Source organism: Dunckerocampus dactyliophorus, chromosome 15 (assembly GCF_027744805.1).
Source record: "Dunckerocampus dactyliophorus isolate RoL2022-P2 chromosome 15, RoL_Ddac_1.1, whole genome shotgun sequence".
NCBI classification, from domain to species: Eukaryota; Metazoa; Chordata; class Actinopteri; order Syngnathiformes; family Syngnathidae; genus Dunckerocampus; species Dunckerocampus dactyliophorus.
Window position 1 is genome coordinate 11,110,218 of NC_072833.1, and position 18,830 is coordinate 11,129,047.

At 42.5% G+C, this 18,830-nt stretch overlaps 1 long non-coding RNA gene across 1 annotated transcript in view; it reads right to left on the minus strand.

Moving 5' to 3' along the window:
* Nucleotides 1-6,314: 6,314 nt before the first annotated feature.
* The window catches only part of LOC129167886 (uncharacterized), an 88,776-nt gene continuing 76,260 nt past the window's right edge, over nt 6,315-18,830 (minus strand). Inside the window, exon 3 of the long non-coding RNA XR_008566181.1 lies at nt 6,315-6,467. This is a non-coding gene — a long non-coding RNA (uncharacterized LOC129167886). The remainder of the gene's footprint in view (nt 6,468-18,830) is intronic.

The following is an 18,830-nucleotide window of genomic DNA, read 5'->3' on the forward strand; positions in this document are numbered from 1 at the left end:
ACATAAGCCATTAAGCTGTTTGCTCTGGCAAAGGCAAAAGATGATCTCCTACTCCTCTCGCCTTCTCTCCCACATGCCGAGTAGGCATCGAGCATCAGTACGAGACGTTATAAAGTTAATTAAGAGTCAAAAAACCACACAAGTGGCAAAAATGTGCTGTCGTAAATGTAAAGCAATGTACAAATGTGGAATTAATGCTAGTAGGCTCCAATTTTGTGGAAGGTGGAGCTAACCAGAGAATGGATGGAGCATAAAGAGTGTAACGGGAAGATAGCAAAATTAAAAAATACTGTGAATTGAGATGGAGAGAAGATTTTGCAGTGTTGGTATTGTATCGCCAGCCTGCCTACGTGCCACAGTGATTAGGGTTTTCCTCAAACTAAAACATGGCTTAAAATTTTGTGTGGTTTGAATTTTAAAAACTAAAATCAATTTCATTATATTTCCATTTTGGCAATGAAAAAAATGTGTGAAAGTTTCAATCCAAAAACACATTTTTGGTACATTAGCAGTCAAACACAGCTAGTCTTAAAGCGTTTTTATCAATACGGAAACTTATTACACATGTAATATCGTTTGATGGTATTTTGTGCACGTTTGCCTTCATCAAAATTGCATCAGTCTGCCTCCTCGTTGTGAAGGCAGAAAGATGCACGTTGAGGCTTGTAAATATTCCAAAGTGGCCACAGGTGCATTTGTGAGAGGCCGCATGTAAATTTTTAAACCACCATTGCGTCCCTGCATTGTTGTTTATGGCACTCATTTGCAACTTCTTCACACTAAATCCCAAAAATATGTCGAGTATGTCTCTCACATCCCCAGAGAAGCCGCAATCTATGCATTTTTTACAAGTTTTACATTTCTTTTCACGGTGCAGCAAAAGATTATTTGTGCCATGGCACATTTAAACATCAATAATTCAGCGTCACATCCATTTGGAGACATTGAACCCAATTGCAATCAACGCAGCGGCTACGGCGGACTTGTCTCTGCTCCACAATACATCATTACAGCATACAGCCACTGGTAATTATCCCAAATAAGGATGTGTGAAATTAAACACCCATATGATGAGATGGTGGGGCACCAATCATCTCCACTATTGTCTTAAAGTGATGATGTCTGTTCATTGCACCGTGTCACAATGATGTCAATAATGCCTAAATGCGCAATGTGGAGATCTTTACAAGAGCAATCAATTTGAGCGAAATTGTTTTTTATGCAGAACAATGTTGAGCAGAGCTCATTCATTTATTTCATCTTAAGTGGCCCCACATTGGCCTCAATTCTTTTCTAATTTATGGTGGTTGTTTATCGTTGTGGTAGCCAAATATGTGTTGCTCTACACATGTTGTTAAATTAAATAACACAATTGTTATGGCCTCAAATGAGTTGCAGGTGTACCTAATGAAGTGGCTTGTAAGTGTAGTTTCGATACACTTGCATGTACGGCATCATGCAAGCACCACCTGCTGCTACAAATGCAGCCTTTTTAAAAGAAAACGGCGCCCGTTATAGCTTTACTTTGCCCCAAATGGTCCTCATTTTGCCACCCTCCCGAGGCTTGATTGACGGTCGTCACGGCAACCACTCAATCTCCAAAGCCTAATAGCCCGCTCAGAACAAAAGGCGTCATAATTCTGTCAGAAGTCCTAAATGGCTCGCTGGGAAATCATTGCCAGCTTAATTGCGATTAGATGCCAGCTCATACCTGCGTACCCTGCTCGGCCTTTTTCTGAAAAGACAGCACCGACAAAGATGGCACACGGACGCCCCGTAGTGAAACAGGTTCTCTGCGGCTTAATCTCAGACTCCTGCTGCTTTCCGCTTCCACTTTGGAAACCATTTACATTTCTCCCTCTCTGCCTTTTCTCATTCAAATCCAGCGCTGATTCAGGCCGCTGACATCCTCCAAGAGGACTCCTTTGCAGGTGGATCACAGAAGACGGGCAGCAGTACAGAGAGATGATGAAAATAAAGCAGGAGGCTTTGGTGCATAATGAAGACTTTAATTATGTTCCTGCTCCTGTACTGGCTGGTGTTTGGTGCTAATCCTGACACACGGAGTGGACGCTAGGCAGGAAAGAGCAGCTCTAATGAAGCAGGTGGACTTGCTTTATTATCACATCGGGAACAAATGCAAAGAGAGGACCAACTAATGAAGGAAGGGACGCAATCAGCTGCCCAAGCTCAGCTCCAACGCACCACACTTGGAGCATCTCGGCCACCGGCGAGGCGCAGAACACACGAGGAAGCATGTACCAGCCGTTGATTAGACCTAATTATGAATCCTGATTAAGCCTTTTAATTAGTCGCACTTAGGCGGCAGAAGACGGAGGAAGACGGCGGGGAGAGACATGGTGGAAAGAAAAAGAGGATTGGAGTACAGGCTCATTGGCCACTTTATTATGTACAACTGCACCATACAATGAGCTCGACTTTTAGAAGAAGACAACCAGAGATGCACAGTTGTAGATGGATGCCAAGTATACCACGGATTTTCTCACATGCATTCCAAAGCCCAAGTGGATTAACAGGCTATAGTAGCTCTAGTAGCTCATGGTGGTGTTGTTATTAAACCGCACAGTTTGACCAGTAAGTTGATTTGACTTGAAAGTACCCACTGTTACTTTTGGGTGTTTAGCTGAACCAAATTTGCTGCCCTTGGGGGATTGACAAGCACGAGTGTCAAATATGTATCAATATTTTCATAGTTAGAGCATAGAAAGCCTGTTTATGAACTCCTAAATACAGTTTAACATTATGAGAGCTCTGCAGACATGAAACATCACTCTTATAGTCACCTTTACACTCATGTTATCTAATATAGTAGACTTGATAAGTGATAATAAGACATAATGACTCACACGTTAGCATTGGGAAAGTTCTTAGTTAATGTAGTATCTCGAACGTAATGTAGGCGGATAGCATGACATAAAAAAAAGATGGATGTCAGCCAATCATCCATCCTCACGAAGACTTTGCAAGGCAGCCAGTCTGACATGCATCTGGCAAACACGTATGGACTACTGCTATCTTTGTTTATGTCACACTGCGCAGGCTACGGGGTCGCTGCAGGGACACGGGACGGCCGCTAACGAGTTAGCCTCCAATTTATTTATTCTGAACTTAAGAAAGAGTTTGAAACTGGAGTAAGGAAAAACGACAAAGTAAGGAGCAAAATAACGTACCACTTCCACACAGAATGGGAGGAGAACCTTTTTTCACTCTGTATCCACGGCTGACTCCATGTAGTGCAAGTTAAGGTAATGTCATGTAAGCTAATGTCTCATCAATGTAACATTACTGACACCCAGTGACCATTGTAGAATACTACATATCACTTGTTTTTCAATATGAAAAACTGTGATAGAGTGAAGGAGCGATGTTCGAACCGTGACGTGGTGAGGGACGACATTACATGGATGCTACAAACCTCAAATATCGTTTGAAAAAATGAGCACACAATTGAGCGTCCTAATTTGTTCCTGATAGCCCAACAGTGGAACCTCAGTTAACAAACAAGTTTGCATATTTTTGGTTAACATAGAACATTAACGCCAAAATCTTTGCCTTGGTTTGCGTACATATTCCAGTTAGCGTACAATATGCCGTCTTGTCATGTTGTGTTATTAATACACTGTGTGAGTCCAGCTGTGTTATTAATGTATTTTTACCACAAAACAGCAGCACGTACGCAGCAGCTTACTACTATGTGGAAACAGGAAGTAGAAGTCAAGCAGATGTCATCAGTGGTTGACGATTAACAACACAATTAAGTCTCAAAAATGTCAAAAAACACACCTTAGTGGTGCAATTATAGTCTAATGTGCATAAAACTATTTTAAATGCAAATGACGAGTGAAAGGGACAAATGAACATCTAAGGTTATTTTTACCTTCATTGAAGACGTGGTTGACACAAATTGAAAGACAATGTGGCAGTGAGAAACAACTTTGTGTTTTGTCGTGAGGTATTTATTGAATTCAACAGTGTTTCTCACCTTCTTTTCAAATGCTGACACTTGCAACTTTCTTTGCCTCCATTCTGAGTTATTTTGCAGCCACGATCAAAAGAAAAGCAGAGACTTGAGGTGAGAAACACTCATGAATTCATGAAATTACACACGGCGAAACACGAACGCGGTGTCCGTGCTGACCTGGCTGCCACATTGTGTCTTTGTACACAATCACATCTTCATTTATCCCTTTCAAACATCATTTATATGTATTTATATGCATTTTTAATTGTTTTCAGCAAGTAAAACTATAAAAACATGTTTTGTGTTAACATTGTTGTTTTTTTTGGGAACCTGTACACTGTACTTTAGAAATGACGTTATAGAATAGCATAGAATAGAATGCAATGCTACTTTTCAACGCACCCTCCAGGCCCCACCATCTCTGTGGGACACATATGTTAAGAATGAGGAACACATCTGTGCTTGTCGCCAGAGAGCAACGCATACATATTTCTCTTTTTGTTGCATCCATTTCTATTTGATGATATTCCTGACGGATTGACAGATCCTCGTTACAAACGTAACCTCTCACTTGTTACATTCCTCACCCGTTGTCTTCCTCCCTCTCCTCGTTTTCTTCCCTTTGTTCTGCTTCCCATCTGGCTCCCCCCCACCCCACCCCACCCCAAGTGCTTCATACAGTCCTCAATAACCCCCTCCCTTGCAATACTGTGCACCATTTGGCACCGACTTACCGCTCCCCCTCTCATCCCTGGCGCTCACCTCAATTTTTGTCTGTTGCATAATTAATTAGTGGCGCTGTTCGCCGTCGATGCAATTACTCCAGAGGATGGAGAACGAAAGAGAGGAGAAATACAATCGGAGAGCAGGCCAACATGGAAATTCCACGATAAACATGGAGTGGGGAGAAAAAGATTAGAGAAAGAAAGGAAGTGGAGTGCTTTCAGAATGGCAATTATGGCAATACAAAAGCATGGCGCACCTCAGGGATCCTGACTAGGACAATACAAGCTTTGATAAAAAGTCATTTAAAAGAATGCTTCACATGACCACTTCAAAAATGCCTCACAGCTATTCCGATGCATATGTCAACACTCTGGTATTTAATCTTGTTTGCAAAAACACTCACTCCGCCACTGATAGGACTCCCATGGGTCCAATAAAAGCGCCATACGTAGCGATGCTGCACAGAGCCATGTGGACTGGCCCGTTAACAGCCTGCTAACAAGAATAACGACACGTGAGTGGAACCGCTGATTGGTTTCATCCTCACTTTGCTGTTTAACTTGGCTGCAGCCAGGACATTACTCACACAGTGGGCTTTATAGATGGAGTGTAGTGATGTCATGCATAGAGCTGGGCTGCAAGTGGACTGGAACACGTGGGCTAAATCATGTGTGAAAGTGTACATTTTTAATGATAAATAGCAGCTTTTATGCAAACATTTTAATTTGCACATCTGGTGCACGATTTTTGTCTGAAGGGAGCTGCCACAGTTAGAGTATCAAAACAAAGGTGCTATATTTGGAATACTGTAACCATACTGGTTCAGATGGGTATGGTGAAAATGATAAAAACATAAGTATTTTTAAGCCGTACTTGTAGGATTAAGCAATGTAATGGTAATGGTTTATTAATTAGCAAGTTACATTGAGGTGCACAATTCAAAAAATTCCCTAAACATCAACCCCCCCACGCCTCCCCCCCCCCCCCAACATTGTTGCCAACATTGGTATGGACATGCATAAAGTGAGTGAAATGCTCACACTTGCAGGAATTTATTGGCAATGATTAGCATAAATAAAGCGCACACACAAACAGAGTAAACCGGAAGGTATTCCCAATTACGGGCAAATTATATGCAGCGATATTGTTGCAGCACTTTATAATCAGAGGATGTGACTAGAATGGAAATTTCTCCCTCTGTTGCGTTAATTGTTGACTGTGTGCTAATTAAAGCTTGCCTGTTGTTAACGTCTCTATGCAGATGGGAACGGCGGCAGTGGCGGCGAGGGCAGGGCCTGGCTGACAGGGGGGGGAGGCGGGGGATGGGGGGGGGGGGGGGGAGCGACAAGAACCAAGGAGATGGCGGACGGTTGAGGTATTTGGCGGCATCATCATTGCTAATTCAACGCCTCGCTGTATAATGTTTTGGCTGATAAACTCATAACACAATTTGTCACACAAAGAAACAATGTGGAACAATCGAGTGATTTCCTCCCAGTGCTCCCCCTGTTGGTGTGAAGTGATCCAGTACAGCGGCGGAGCTCCGTGGTGACTCTCCAGCTACCCCACTGGCCATTTAGACCTTTCAGGTATCAGCTTTTCCCACCCCTATGTGAGTAATGGTCTCACCTTGGCCACACCAGGCTCTGGCTTGAATGACACCCTGGGCAGACTATGGTGGATGTTGGATGGTGGACGTCTGAGCAGCATGGGGGCGCGAGAATCCTGTAGAGGCCGCCAATCTGCCACACATCCTGACCTGATGAGCACAAAGAAACGGGATTTATTCCCCCTTGTGACGTACCCAAGAGAATGCCGCCCTCTGAAATTGCCCATATGATCCACAGCTAGAACCACCACTGACCCCAACGAAAAATCTCTTTCTCCGCCACTGATCCAGTAATGTTATAAGTCACTATTACAGTACAGTAGTCCCTCTCTATATTGCGGTTTCGTGGTTGACTCTGGCCTGTTATCAGTCAAAAAATATTGAAAGACAAGTCATATGTAGCATTCTGGTCACTAGGTGTCAGTAATGTTACATTAATGAGACATAACATTACATTACATTACCTCCACACTGCATGGAGTTAGCCATGGCATGTCCAACATGATAAAGTAAAAAAGTTCTCCTTCAATTCCGTGCGGACGTGGTAAGTTTATGGCTTCTTAGTTTTTCCTTCTTCCCCACTCCATTTGAAACACTTTCTGAAGTTTAAAATAAGTAAATTGGAGCGGTTAACTAGTTAGCTTGGTAGCTTGCTACGGTAGCTGCAGCCATCTCTTATGTCCCTGCAGTGTCCCCGTAGCCTGGGCAATGTGGGTTAAACAAGGAATTATAGGCATGTAGAGGTGACTATGGGGGTGTTATTTCATGTCGTCAGGGCTCTAATAGTGTTAAAAACCGCATTTAGAAAGTCTTAAACAGGTTTTCTATGCTCTGGCTACGAAAATATTCCATTTATTAATATAAACGAGGGACGACTGTATAAGCAACCTGAGCAGGTGATGCTGGGTCAGCATGGCAGCGACAGTGTTGACAGAAGTTGCTACAAGGCAGTGAAACATCAATGGGATTTTCAAGATATTGTAAACCAAATTGTTCTTTTTAATTCAAGATTATTGTGCCTGCCAGTCAAACCTGCAGTAAAAGCCTGCTGTCAAGTCTGGCATTTGTACATCCACAGAACATTACTGACACCTAGAAACCAGTGTAGAAACATATCATTTACAGAATCTTCGAATGCATCTTTTGAATGCCTTTCGTTAATTTAGCCGTTGTTATGCTTGAAAATGCTTAATTTAGGCAAAAAATACACACGATGTGCATGTGTTTTTGACTATTAAAAAGGCCACATTTAACCACAAAACAGCATGATTTATTTATGAATATATTTTTGAAAAACCCGTGATAGAGTGAAGCCGTGAAATTGGAACCGCAGTGTGGTAAGGGACGACTGTGCACATATATAATATCAAAAATTTGTTTCAAATTGCATATTTACCAGTATTAGTAGGATTTTCAGTCCAATTTAAAAAATGGCCACCCGAGCCTTTGGACAACCCTACACTATTAATGCACGTTGTCCTGTTTGCGTAACAGAGATCCAAAGCTGGTACTAAAGTGCTCGTCTTGCTCCATCACCACGCGTCCATCCACATTAGGGCGGGATTAAGCGGCACTGCTTGAAGGGGCCGAGTGCTTATATCTTCATTTATCTGCTGACAGCTGCTGCTTTGTCGACAGACGTGCACGTGTTGCAGGTGCACGAGTAAATGGGAAGCGAAGGAAAGGGATCGTTGCGCCCGAGAGTGAAGAGGAAGCTAATCTCTCTTGATAAGGGGAAAGATCACAGGTGAAGATTGCTGATGCAGTATCGATTAGACGCATGCAGGATACCGCTAAACTACTCGTGCAGAAAAAAAGTGCAAATGCTTGTAATTTTTTTGTATTAGCGCAAAAATTCTATGCAGTGCAAATTAAGGATGCATTCACTCTTGTCATGCATGCTTCGGTTAACAGGAACTCAGGTGTGTCAAGCGTGAATGTGATCATCCGAATGCAATCGTTTCAATTCAACAAGTGGACCGAGACTGCTTGAATGTTTGACTGCACAGCATTTGGTCCCATGACAAAAATACCACAGTGAACACTCAGTGAACCACACCAAAGTGCACACCAAGTGTGGCGATTAACTGCATAAGAGGTCCCACCAAATGCCTGTTTTTATGAACTAATAATTGTACCGGGTTTCATCAGAAGATTGGAATCCCAGTCATCATCTTATTATGTGGGTCTGTGGTATTTTCTTTCAAATAAAGTCAGCAAGAATGTCTCTATCCTGATGAAATAGTAATCACTATCATTTTTTAATTGCCTTTAATGATAAACTGTGTTCCTGCCTTGAGAGCAGCTCAACATTCAGTGCTACTGTAAGGTTAAATTGTGGAACAGGAAGCCGCAGAGTGGCATTTGTCTAATAATACATTAATCCAATTAAGGGATTTTTGCATTTCCGTGTGACTTTCGCAGGCAAAGTAGCGTAGGTGTCTTTGTCAGGTCTAATCGTCTTCCTGCACCGAGCAAAAAGTTGTTTTTTGGGGAAGAGAACTGGGGGTGGATAAATATATTTGTTCTTCCTCACCATCGCTGCCTTTTCTTGATCTTGACCCATTTTTGTTTTGTTTTGTTTCCTTCTGCCTCGGTTTACGGCACTGCATTTATTTTTAACAGTTTTTTTTTTTTTTTCCCCAGCATTTATTTACATTGACGGAGCACGCCACCTTATGTGTAGCCTGTCACGTTGGCGCAACCCACACTTACCGTTTTGTTTGCTGGTGCTTTGGGAAAAATGAGGTGGCATTGTTTTCATGCAACCCATCAAAACGTGTCAGGGTTGGAGTCACATGGAGATGTTGAGTCACAAATTGCTAAGTCGCTAGCACATTTTGTTTAATTGTGCAGCCTGAGCAGGGAAGGTGTAGAATAATGTCAAGTAAGCCGCTACAAATATAACATTCACATTACCAGAGAGTACACAACATTAGCATTGCCACTGTTAACATTAGAAATTGCCATAGAAATTCCAAAACTAAATAATCTATAGTTTTGGTATGTGCCAATCAGCTTTCTGCCCCCACCCCCACTTCCCCTGGGAGCGGGGGGTCCTGGCCCATATGTGACACTGTTCACACAAGGTCACGACCCAACCTTGCTGGGCCACTACTAGACAGTGCATGTACATATGTGTGTGTGTGTGTGTGTGTGTGTGTGTGTGTGTGTGTGTGTGTGTGTGTGTGTCTGTGTCCATCCATCTGTTCCAATTGAGGTGTCATGTGACAGATCACCCCTTGACCCTGCCCCCCCACAGAGAATATGCTGTACTATCATTGAGACCAGTGGATTAGCCCCCATATGTTTGCGTCTAGTAATTATTGGTGTGCCCGCCACTCCCTCCTTCACCAGATGGGGTGCCAGGGTCACCTTTGACCCCCGTTGTGGTGCGCTTGTGACGGATGGTACGACCCGGCTATTGTACGGTGACAGGCACGTGACACCTGCTCATGCCTGTTGATTAACGAGCCAACAACACACACCTGAGCTCCCTAATGACGCTGCCAATCACGAACACACAAGAACATTCCGGTAGGTCTTTGTTATTGTTGTGGTTGCAAAAAGGCCAATTAATGATAACAATAATCCAAATGAATGCAAATACTTCTCATCATCATCATAGTACAGTATGGAAAGAGTAGAAATCAATGTATTGTACTTGAGAAGGCAGTTAAAAGGATGACTTTACCCAAATTAAAGATAGATTGTGAGTTGTGCACACATGTACATCTATTGCACCAGTATGTTAAAAGTATGGAGGGCACTTCATTTGGTACTTCGGCCCAATCGTGATAGATAGCTGTTCATTCTGTTACAAAATAAAAAAATGCAATTCAAATTATTGATATGTATTTTTAATATGAATTACAATTAAACCAAATTAATATGTTTCTATATAATACAGTTGTCTCTCGCTAGATCGTTCAAATACCGCTCGCTCACTCTATAGTGGTTTTTAAAAATGTATTAATTCATAAATAATCGCCGTTTCATAGTTGACCATGGCCTATTATGAGTCAAAAATATTGAAAGACAAGTCATATGTCGTATTCTGTTCACTAGGCATCAGTAATGTTACATTGGTGAGACATTTCCTTACGTTACCTTAGCTTGCAGCCATGAATCCTTGCAGTACAGTGGCCGAGAACTGCAAAACACGTTAACAAAAAGCAAACAAATTACAATTACACCACCCGGAAGGGGATTGTACCCCTGTTATACCCTGATTAAAATATTTGATGGACTCCTGTCTGGTAAGTACCATTTAACAACTCCAACAACCAGCCAGCACCTCGAGTGTGTGCTTAAGACCCACCACAACTTCAAATGTCACCGCTTCCTTCGTATGGTACAATCCCCTTCAGGGTGGCCGAACTGTAATTTCTTCTAGTTTTTGTTGAAGTTTTTTTCACTTCTCAGCCACCAATATTAACCGGAAAAGGAATGTACCAACTCCTTGGAGCTGATCGGTCCAAACATGATCACTTCCTGTAACTCTGGGATTTGGTACGTTCCTCTTCCGGGTGGTGTATTTGTAATTTGTTTGGCTTTTTGTGAACATGTTTTGCACTTCTCGGCCACTATATTGCAGTCCCACATGACAGTGAACAAAAAAAGTTGTCATAGAATAAATAAATTAGAAGCTAACGAGTGAGGTTGGTAGAGTGATATTGGTAAAGCAACGGCCAACTCTCGTGCCACTTCAGCGATTCCGTAGCCTGCGCATCATCAGTGCGGAATGTGATGTAAACAAAGCTAGCAGTATTGTTGCAGTCTATGCATTCCAGATTAATGCTGGACTGGTTGTTTTGTATATCAATCAAGAGACAAAATGTCTTAGTGAGGATGAGCTACGGGGTGGCCACCCTTGGTCACTCTCCTGTCACCCCAGTGGCCACCCCCATGGCTGGGGGACAATTTTCACAAACGCAGCTCTGTGGTGCAGAACAGTAGTACAGCCCAACTGCCGTTTCCGCGTTGCTGCATTTCACTGCAACACTAAACTTTGCGTGTGAAGGAGCTGTCAATAAAACCATGCATGAACTGCAAGCGGTAGGTAAGTTTTCCATGATGACTTTTGTCGTTTCCGGTCAAGTTCTCTCACTATGTTGACTTTGACTTAAATTCCGAAGAGTGATTCAGCACATAAATCTGTTAATAATGGAAGCGCTCTGTAGCAGCATGAATAGGCGTGTACAGTACACCAAGGAGTGTAAAGTTAAAGCAGGAGTGCCGATCGGCATCCACTTCCGTATTATGCCCGGTGCGGGTTTGGCCGCCATGATGGTGATTAGAATCCAGAAACAATGCATCAAAAACATGTCCTCGGCACACTGCTCAGCTATCAATGGTTCAAAAGCAGTGCCGGAGCCACAGGGCGGCCAGAAGTGGCCGTGACCACCTGTGGTTACTCTCCGGCCACCCAACTGGCCATCTAGACAATTCAAGTATCAACTTATTGCCACCCCTATGTGAGTAACGGTCTCACCTTGGCCACTCTAATGAATAATTTCTGGCTGCGCCACTGTGATAGGCTGATGTCGATCTTTTTTAATGCCATGCGATCGACCCACATTACGTTGGAGATACTACAACAAGGAACTTTCCCAATGCTAACTGTGTATTATTATGTCTTAATATTGCTTATGATGTCTACTATATTAGGTAATACAGTACGAGGTATTAAAGGTTTGAGGTGATAAAGGTGACTATAGAAGTGTTATTTAATGTCTAAATAGCTCTAATGTTAAAAAACAGTTTTAGAAGGTCATAAACAGGTATTCAATGCTCTAACTATGAAAATATTCCGTTTATTAATATTGAATCCTACTTCGCGGAAATTCACCTATCACGGTTGCAAACCAATTAACAAACCGGTTGGAACCAATTAACCGCGATAAACGAGGGACGAATATGAACATAAATTAAAATATGCTGCATGTGATAATTCATATGTTTAATAACACTTTCCCTGTCTTGTAGCCAAGCAAAAAGTGTTACAAACCCCTATAAATACAACAATCCTTTCCTTTTGTATTCCAGGGCACAAAAAAAAAAACCTCTTTCATCTGCAACTTTTATCGGAATGTGCAACAAAATTGAATAACCTTGTCCTGAGGCCTGTACCGCACACGTGGTTTGTGGCGACCACTGGATGGCAGCCTTGGCATGTTTGGTGGTGAGTTTTTCCTTTGTGACAAGTTTTTCCTCAGAGTGTTTCCAGCAAATACTGTAATCTAAGACCAACAGTAGCCATGCACGTACTGCTGAAACATACACGTCTGCTAACAATGGATTTAATATTCCGTATTAAATTTTATTCATAACGCTCGGCTCAAAAAGTGAGCAAATCTAGCATAGTCCCTCAGCTGAAAATCCCTATTTATTATGGAGAATCTCATCAGGGAGCGGATCAGTGTGATCTCGCTCCCGTCGTAGTGCTGCCCAAATTATTCTTGCCCAAATTATTCTCTCCAGGTCCATCGAGTTCTCAATAAATGGTGGTGCCATCTCCAAATGAGTTACACAGTGAAACAGTGGCGCTTTCATAGGCGATTTTAAGATGAAACTCTGGACATGATCTAGTCGGGACCAGGTTATGAGCTAAACCTAAATGACCACGATGATCAAGCCGTGTTAAAAGAGAGTACAGGCGAGCCTGGCTTTAGACTCCACAGACTTCGCTAACCCAATAAACTCACTTTGAAGTACACCCCTCCGGGGTCATAAGTAGCACGCATTGTGCTAACAAATAAACAAATAGTGATGAAAACTTTTTTTTTTTTTTTTTTAAAGATGGCACATCCCCTTGCATGTTCTACATTAGTGTTTTTGTTTTTCATAAAGAATAGCGCTAGCAGAGGTGAGTTGTGGGTATTCTTGCCTTGTGACAAATTAGCATACAAACTTGTGAGACGCGTTCCCGCCCCCGCGGACGACCAATAAACACCTTATTGGGTTATGAGGACAGTTTTTTCCCCCTCTGTGTGATGATTGCTTTCTTTCAGCGTGATGCAAACGCTGCAGCTAACAGCAACATGGAGTCAAATGCAGTCTTTTAGGGATGATGTCTATCAGAGTATTACTGAGATTGGAATCGTACGCTGCAAATCTCTCAGACAGAGGTAATAAGGCAAAAAAAAGTAATTTTCTTGTAAATGTCAGCAAGGGCTGAACAGGTCACTTTGCTTGCATGGCGAAAAATATCCTTTGTGACTTTTGCAGTTGTCACGTCTGCCGGGACCGCCTCATTAGCTGTGATGCTTCCAGAAATATGCACATAACAATGCGCACATTTCCTCAAACATCCCGACAACAACCACAACACTTTTGGGAATGTTTTGCACGTCTCACAAAAGACTGACTCACAGGGTCGGGAAAAAGTCTGCTTTCTATTTTTGCAAGCCGCAGGTTAGAAAATAAAGTTTTAAAGCAAAGAGCATGAGCGTGGAGAGGGAAAAAAAATGTAAATGATAACTCGAATGCTCCCTGCCATCTGCAATTCATATCCTTTGGGGAAATGAGCATATGTGGCAGAGGAATAAGTGAGGAGAATGCATTTGGGGCTTTGAAAAGGTCAAATGTTGACTGGGAAGCGTCGTCCAAATGAGACCCTCGAGGCCGCGGTTTGAAGCGAGCGTTTGAAATGAGAACAGTGACTCGCACAAGCACTTACACTCTCAAGGTTACACCCTTTTTAAAAAGGGCAAGCCGTAGCCCAAAATCATACATGTACTCACGTATGCCAACGTGTGCATTTTGCATGAGGAGGTGGCCTGGCATGACCCAGGAGCGTCACCGCTGCTGCCAAGATTGACATGTCAGGATTGACATGCAGCTTTATGCAAAAAGACAGCTGAAAAACTGGAGGAAATGAGTGTGGAAGCGCGGGCAGGAGTGCTTTTAATGAGTTCGGGAGACTTTTGTGTGCTGACATCATCAAAACACACAACTTCCTCTCATGAGAATTTACACCGCAACTTTCAACTTCACGTTTTCAACTTTTTTCCTCAAAAAAATCTGCCTTTGTTTGAGTAACTTTGGGACTTATTTGAGAAAAGTAATATTTTATTATTTATGTAATGCAGTTGTGGGCGGTGCATTTGGCACCTGGGCCTTCATTGTGGACTTCATTTGATGGTGCAAGTGTACCTCATGAAGTGGTCAATCCAAACTACAGCATCAAAAGGGACGTTTAAAATGACATGAATTGAAATCTAATCTTCAAAGCGAGTGACTTGCCCAAGAACAACAGATCCTAGATGATTTTTCCTTTTCATTTGCCACTCATCCGAGTGTTTGGCAGAAGAAACAAGACGCGAGGCGCTTTACAAGATGTAATCAGAGGATCCCCACGTAATGTAATCCATCGCAGATTAGTGATTTCACGCCAAAAAATGCTAATCAGAGCTCCACTCTTCTCCCAATGACTTCACACTGACATCATCATGTGATGCCTTTCATTTGCTTAGTCAGACCTTTTTTTTTTTTTTCTTTCAACAGAAGACACATCTGGACTGCATGCGTTTTAATTTCACTCCCATTTAATCTCGGAGTTTACCTTCAGAGAGCAGCAAAAGCTAACCTTTGCGTGCATTTTGAAATCCCAGACAGGAAATTCCGTGGAGCACCGAGGAATCCTTCAGGGAAATGGACATTAATGAGAAGCAGAACCAGAGGAGGAGATTATCAGATCACATCTTTTTTTTTTTTTTTTTTTTTTTTTTTGGGGGGGGGGGGGGGGGGGGGGGGGGGGGAAGCTTGATGTTTCCAGATTAGGGCCGTGACAAATGCGAACACAGAAAAGTTGTTTGAGGATTACAAAGCCCCTTGAAGTGACAAATTCCGATGCTTCTTCTGAGCGGCTTCCTGTTGAATGCAGCAATAATTTTTATTCACAACCATAATTAACCTTTTTTTTACAGACAGGCGTTTAATGACTGCAATTTCTAATCCGGCAATCAAACGCCTTTGGTGGTGCGAGCAGTTTGCCACCTGAGAGACAATCACTGCTTCTTTTTGGCTGATTGGAGGACTGTGACAACATGGAAAACCACAATGCTGCACGGCGCTTCTCTTCTGTCTTTCTATGTGGTCTAAATGTTTGCACAGCGTGAGCGCGAACACGTAATTAAAGCACACCGGGCTTATGTCACTCCCTGCTGTGCAACTCTGGATGACCTCAACGACAACATGTGTCTCCAGTCAATCGCCGATGGCCGACAGCGTCGTCGGACAGCACAAGGCATCGATTCCGCCAGCCCTGCTTGCGCATGCCGCGTTAAAAGGAGATGCATGGAAAGCCAGGATGAGTGTGTCTCACCAATTAATTAGTTGGTGTCATCAGCGCTGACATATAAACTTAAAGGACACAAACCCTGGAGGTGTGTGTGCAGTGCACTGAGAGCTAACACAATGAAATATTGAGTGCGAGCACTGTCAGCTTGTCAATTTGGGGCCACTGGAAGTTCATTAGCCCGTCATGGCCTTTGTGACTCCTTTTAAAACATTTTCAAAAAGCCTGAACAGCAGTTTGAGTTCACCCATCGGTTCCTATAACGCTACGACAGTAAAACATGAAAGAGGGCAACGCCACAAAAGAAACACAAGTAAACTGAAAGTGAAGCATCATCATGTCTTCAAAACAGCATTATTTGATTCATTTGACCCATTTGTGCCATAATGTACGCACTGCACACAACTCTGAATGCCAACGTCCACACAGATGCTAACCATAACAGGTGCAACAATATTATTCCAATCATCCCTCGCCACTTCGTGGTTAGAGCATGGCGGACTCCCTCTATTGCAGTTTTTCCAAAATACATTAATAAATGATCGCTGTTTTGTGGTTGACTGTGGTCTATTATTAGTCCAAAATATTGAAAGACAGGTCATATGTAGTATTCTGGTCACTACTGGGTGTCAGTAATGTTACATAATGATGCAGTGTTGCAAAAAAGACAAATTAATAATAATAATATCATCATAATACAGTATAAAAAGATAGAAATCAGAGCACCATCAGACATTACACCTGTCCAAAACCTGAAAACTTCCATTCTGTGGTATTTTGTACATGAGTGGTTTCAAAAGGTCAGCAAAGCGTATTTCACAAGCTTTCTTTTTTTATCCAGACAAAACAAGCCATTGAACTCTCTTATCCAATTAATGATGTGAATCTTGTAGGAATCACCTACCGAAACTTTATCATTTCATTTTCCATTTCTTTTCATTTCTTTTATGAATTATGTTTACTTATATTTCCTTTCTGTTTTGCAGCAGCTTGTTCTGGCACTATTTCATTCTGTAAATGTACTTGAAAGTGATGCCCCATTTGCTGTATGTTTATTTTGTCTAAATAAAAAAAAACGAAAAAAACAACCACCTTCCGATCCGTTCGCCATCACTCGCAGCAACTCTGCATAACACTTCCTGTAGTTGGTAAGTCCGGCCTTCAAAATAAAAGCACCACATGCACAGCTAAGCCACACATTTAGTCTTTTCACTCCGAAAACCGTCTCAGAACAGCCCTTTCTCATTCAAAAAAAGAAAAAAATCTCACCCATATGCAACTCTTATTCTTCTGTCCCTACATACTCCGATAGCCAGTCACCTTTCGCTCGCTTCGTTCGTTCTCTTTGCCATAATACGGGGTCAGTAAGCAGCATTTAGCTCCTTTAACTGCGGCATGTACTACGCAACACGCTGCTAATGAATCGATTGGCTGCGTAAGTAAATACGTTCCAACAGGATCTCAACTGTGCACGCACGCAGCTTAGAGGGAACATTGTCTCAAAGTTATATAATCATTGGACAAATGGTCAATGACTTATGGACAATGAGTTGCCAAGTCCCTCCCGTGGCCCTGCAAAGACAGTTTGACTGATGGTGGCAATGTTTTTCAACTAATCTTGCAGAAATTTTCCACACACGTGTTTGTCAATCCCCTAAAGCTCTACCCATCCATCCATCCATCCATCCATTTTCTTCTGCTTATCCAGGTTGCGGCAGCAGTCTCAGTAGGGAACCCAGACTTCCCGGTCTGCGGCCATCTCTTCCAGTTCCACCTGATGTACACCAAGGCATTCCCTGACCAAAACATACCTGTAATCCCTCCAGTGTGTCCTAAGTGTGTACCAAATTTGCTGGTGCTTGGGCTAAACACTCCAAAGCAGTGGTTTTAAAATGTACTGTAGTTCAGTGTATTTATTTTTATTTTTTTTTAAACATCGAGTATAACTAAATGTGTGCATTTTTAAGCACACCAACAAGTTTAACAAGAATTTAATAAGCCTCCGAATGTATTCTTTTTAATAGCGTTGTTATACTGAAGCTCACCAATAAGACAAATACTTGTTTCCATGAATGTGACTTCTGGTGCTGCATGCTCTCTTTCTTTCTTCTCACCATCTTCTTCGACAAAAGGATTTGCTCTGCAGAATTAGCTAGCTGACTATTTGATTAAAAGGACGGAAGTTTACTTCTTGACCTCTCAATGACCCGGATAGGCTACCGCATTAGCCAGTAACGATCGAGTTTTGATGTCTGACCCGCTGGCATTGGCCCTGGCCACCCGCATTGTAGTAGAACATGGATGGATGGATTAAAATGCATAAGAAAGATATTTTCAACACTGATATATGTAATGTTTTCCTTTAAAATCTCAGTCAAAAATAAAAAATACATGAATTTGTTGGCGTTAAGAAATGTCTGAGGGCCAGATGCAGTCATCAAAAGAGCCGCATCTGGCTCCCGAGCCATAGGTTCCCTACCCCTGCCCTAAAGTTACAATGGGGTGTTTGGTCGACTGCATTGAGCTGTATGAGAAACGTTGGGGTTTAATAACAGCGCCACCATGTGGTGTATTTGCCAGATAACAGCACAGCTGACGAATGTTTACCCTTGTGTGTGCAGCGGTTCAGGAGTAGAAGAGTTCCACCATGGTGTGTCCTACTTTTTTCACATGACTGTACTTAATGAGAAAGAGACGGGTCATTGTTTGTATTCTCTCATGGGAAAAGTCCACTGTCCTCCTTTCTCAAACCTTAAAAAAATGCCAATGTCAAGTCATCCTCTCACTCACCTTTTCTCCTGTGGGCGCCTCCCCTCTCCCCAAACAAAAGGTAGTTCTGTTGAATTGAATTGGCTTTCAGGGAAAAGACGACTAAGAGAATGTAATGTATCTGTTTCCGTGCAAGAGAACAAATATTGACATGTAATTCCTTCCCCCCCCCACTTTCTGGCCTTATGTGGTCAATCCTTCGCCTCCACTGCACCTCCGAAAGCGGGGGGTAGAGATGGCGAGCAGGTGTCTCCAGGGAAACGGACATGAATGATATATTTCCTTATTCTCCCCTCTTTTTTTGTTGCTCTTCTCTGTGCTGAGAAAGCGGAGGCCTTTTCCAGCTAGGTAAATAACCATTAGAGATGAAACCCAGAGAAGGTCATCTGCTCCTCCAATATCCTCGGCCAGAACTTTTTTTTTTTTTTTATTTCACTCCATGA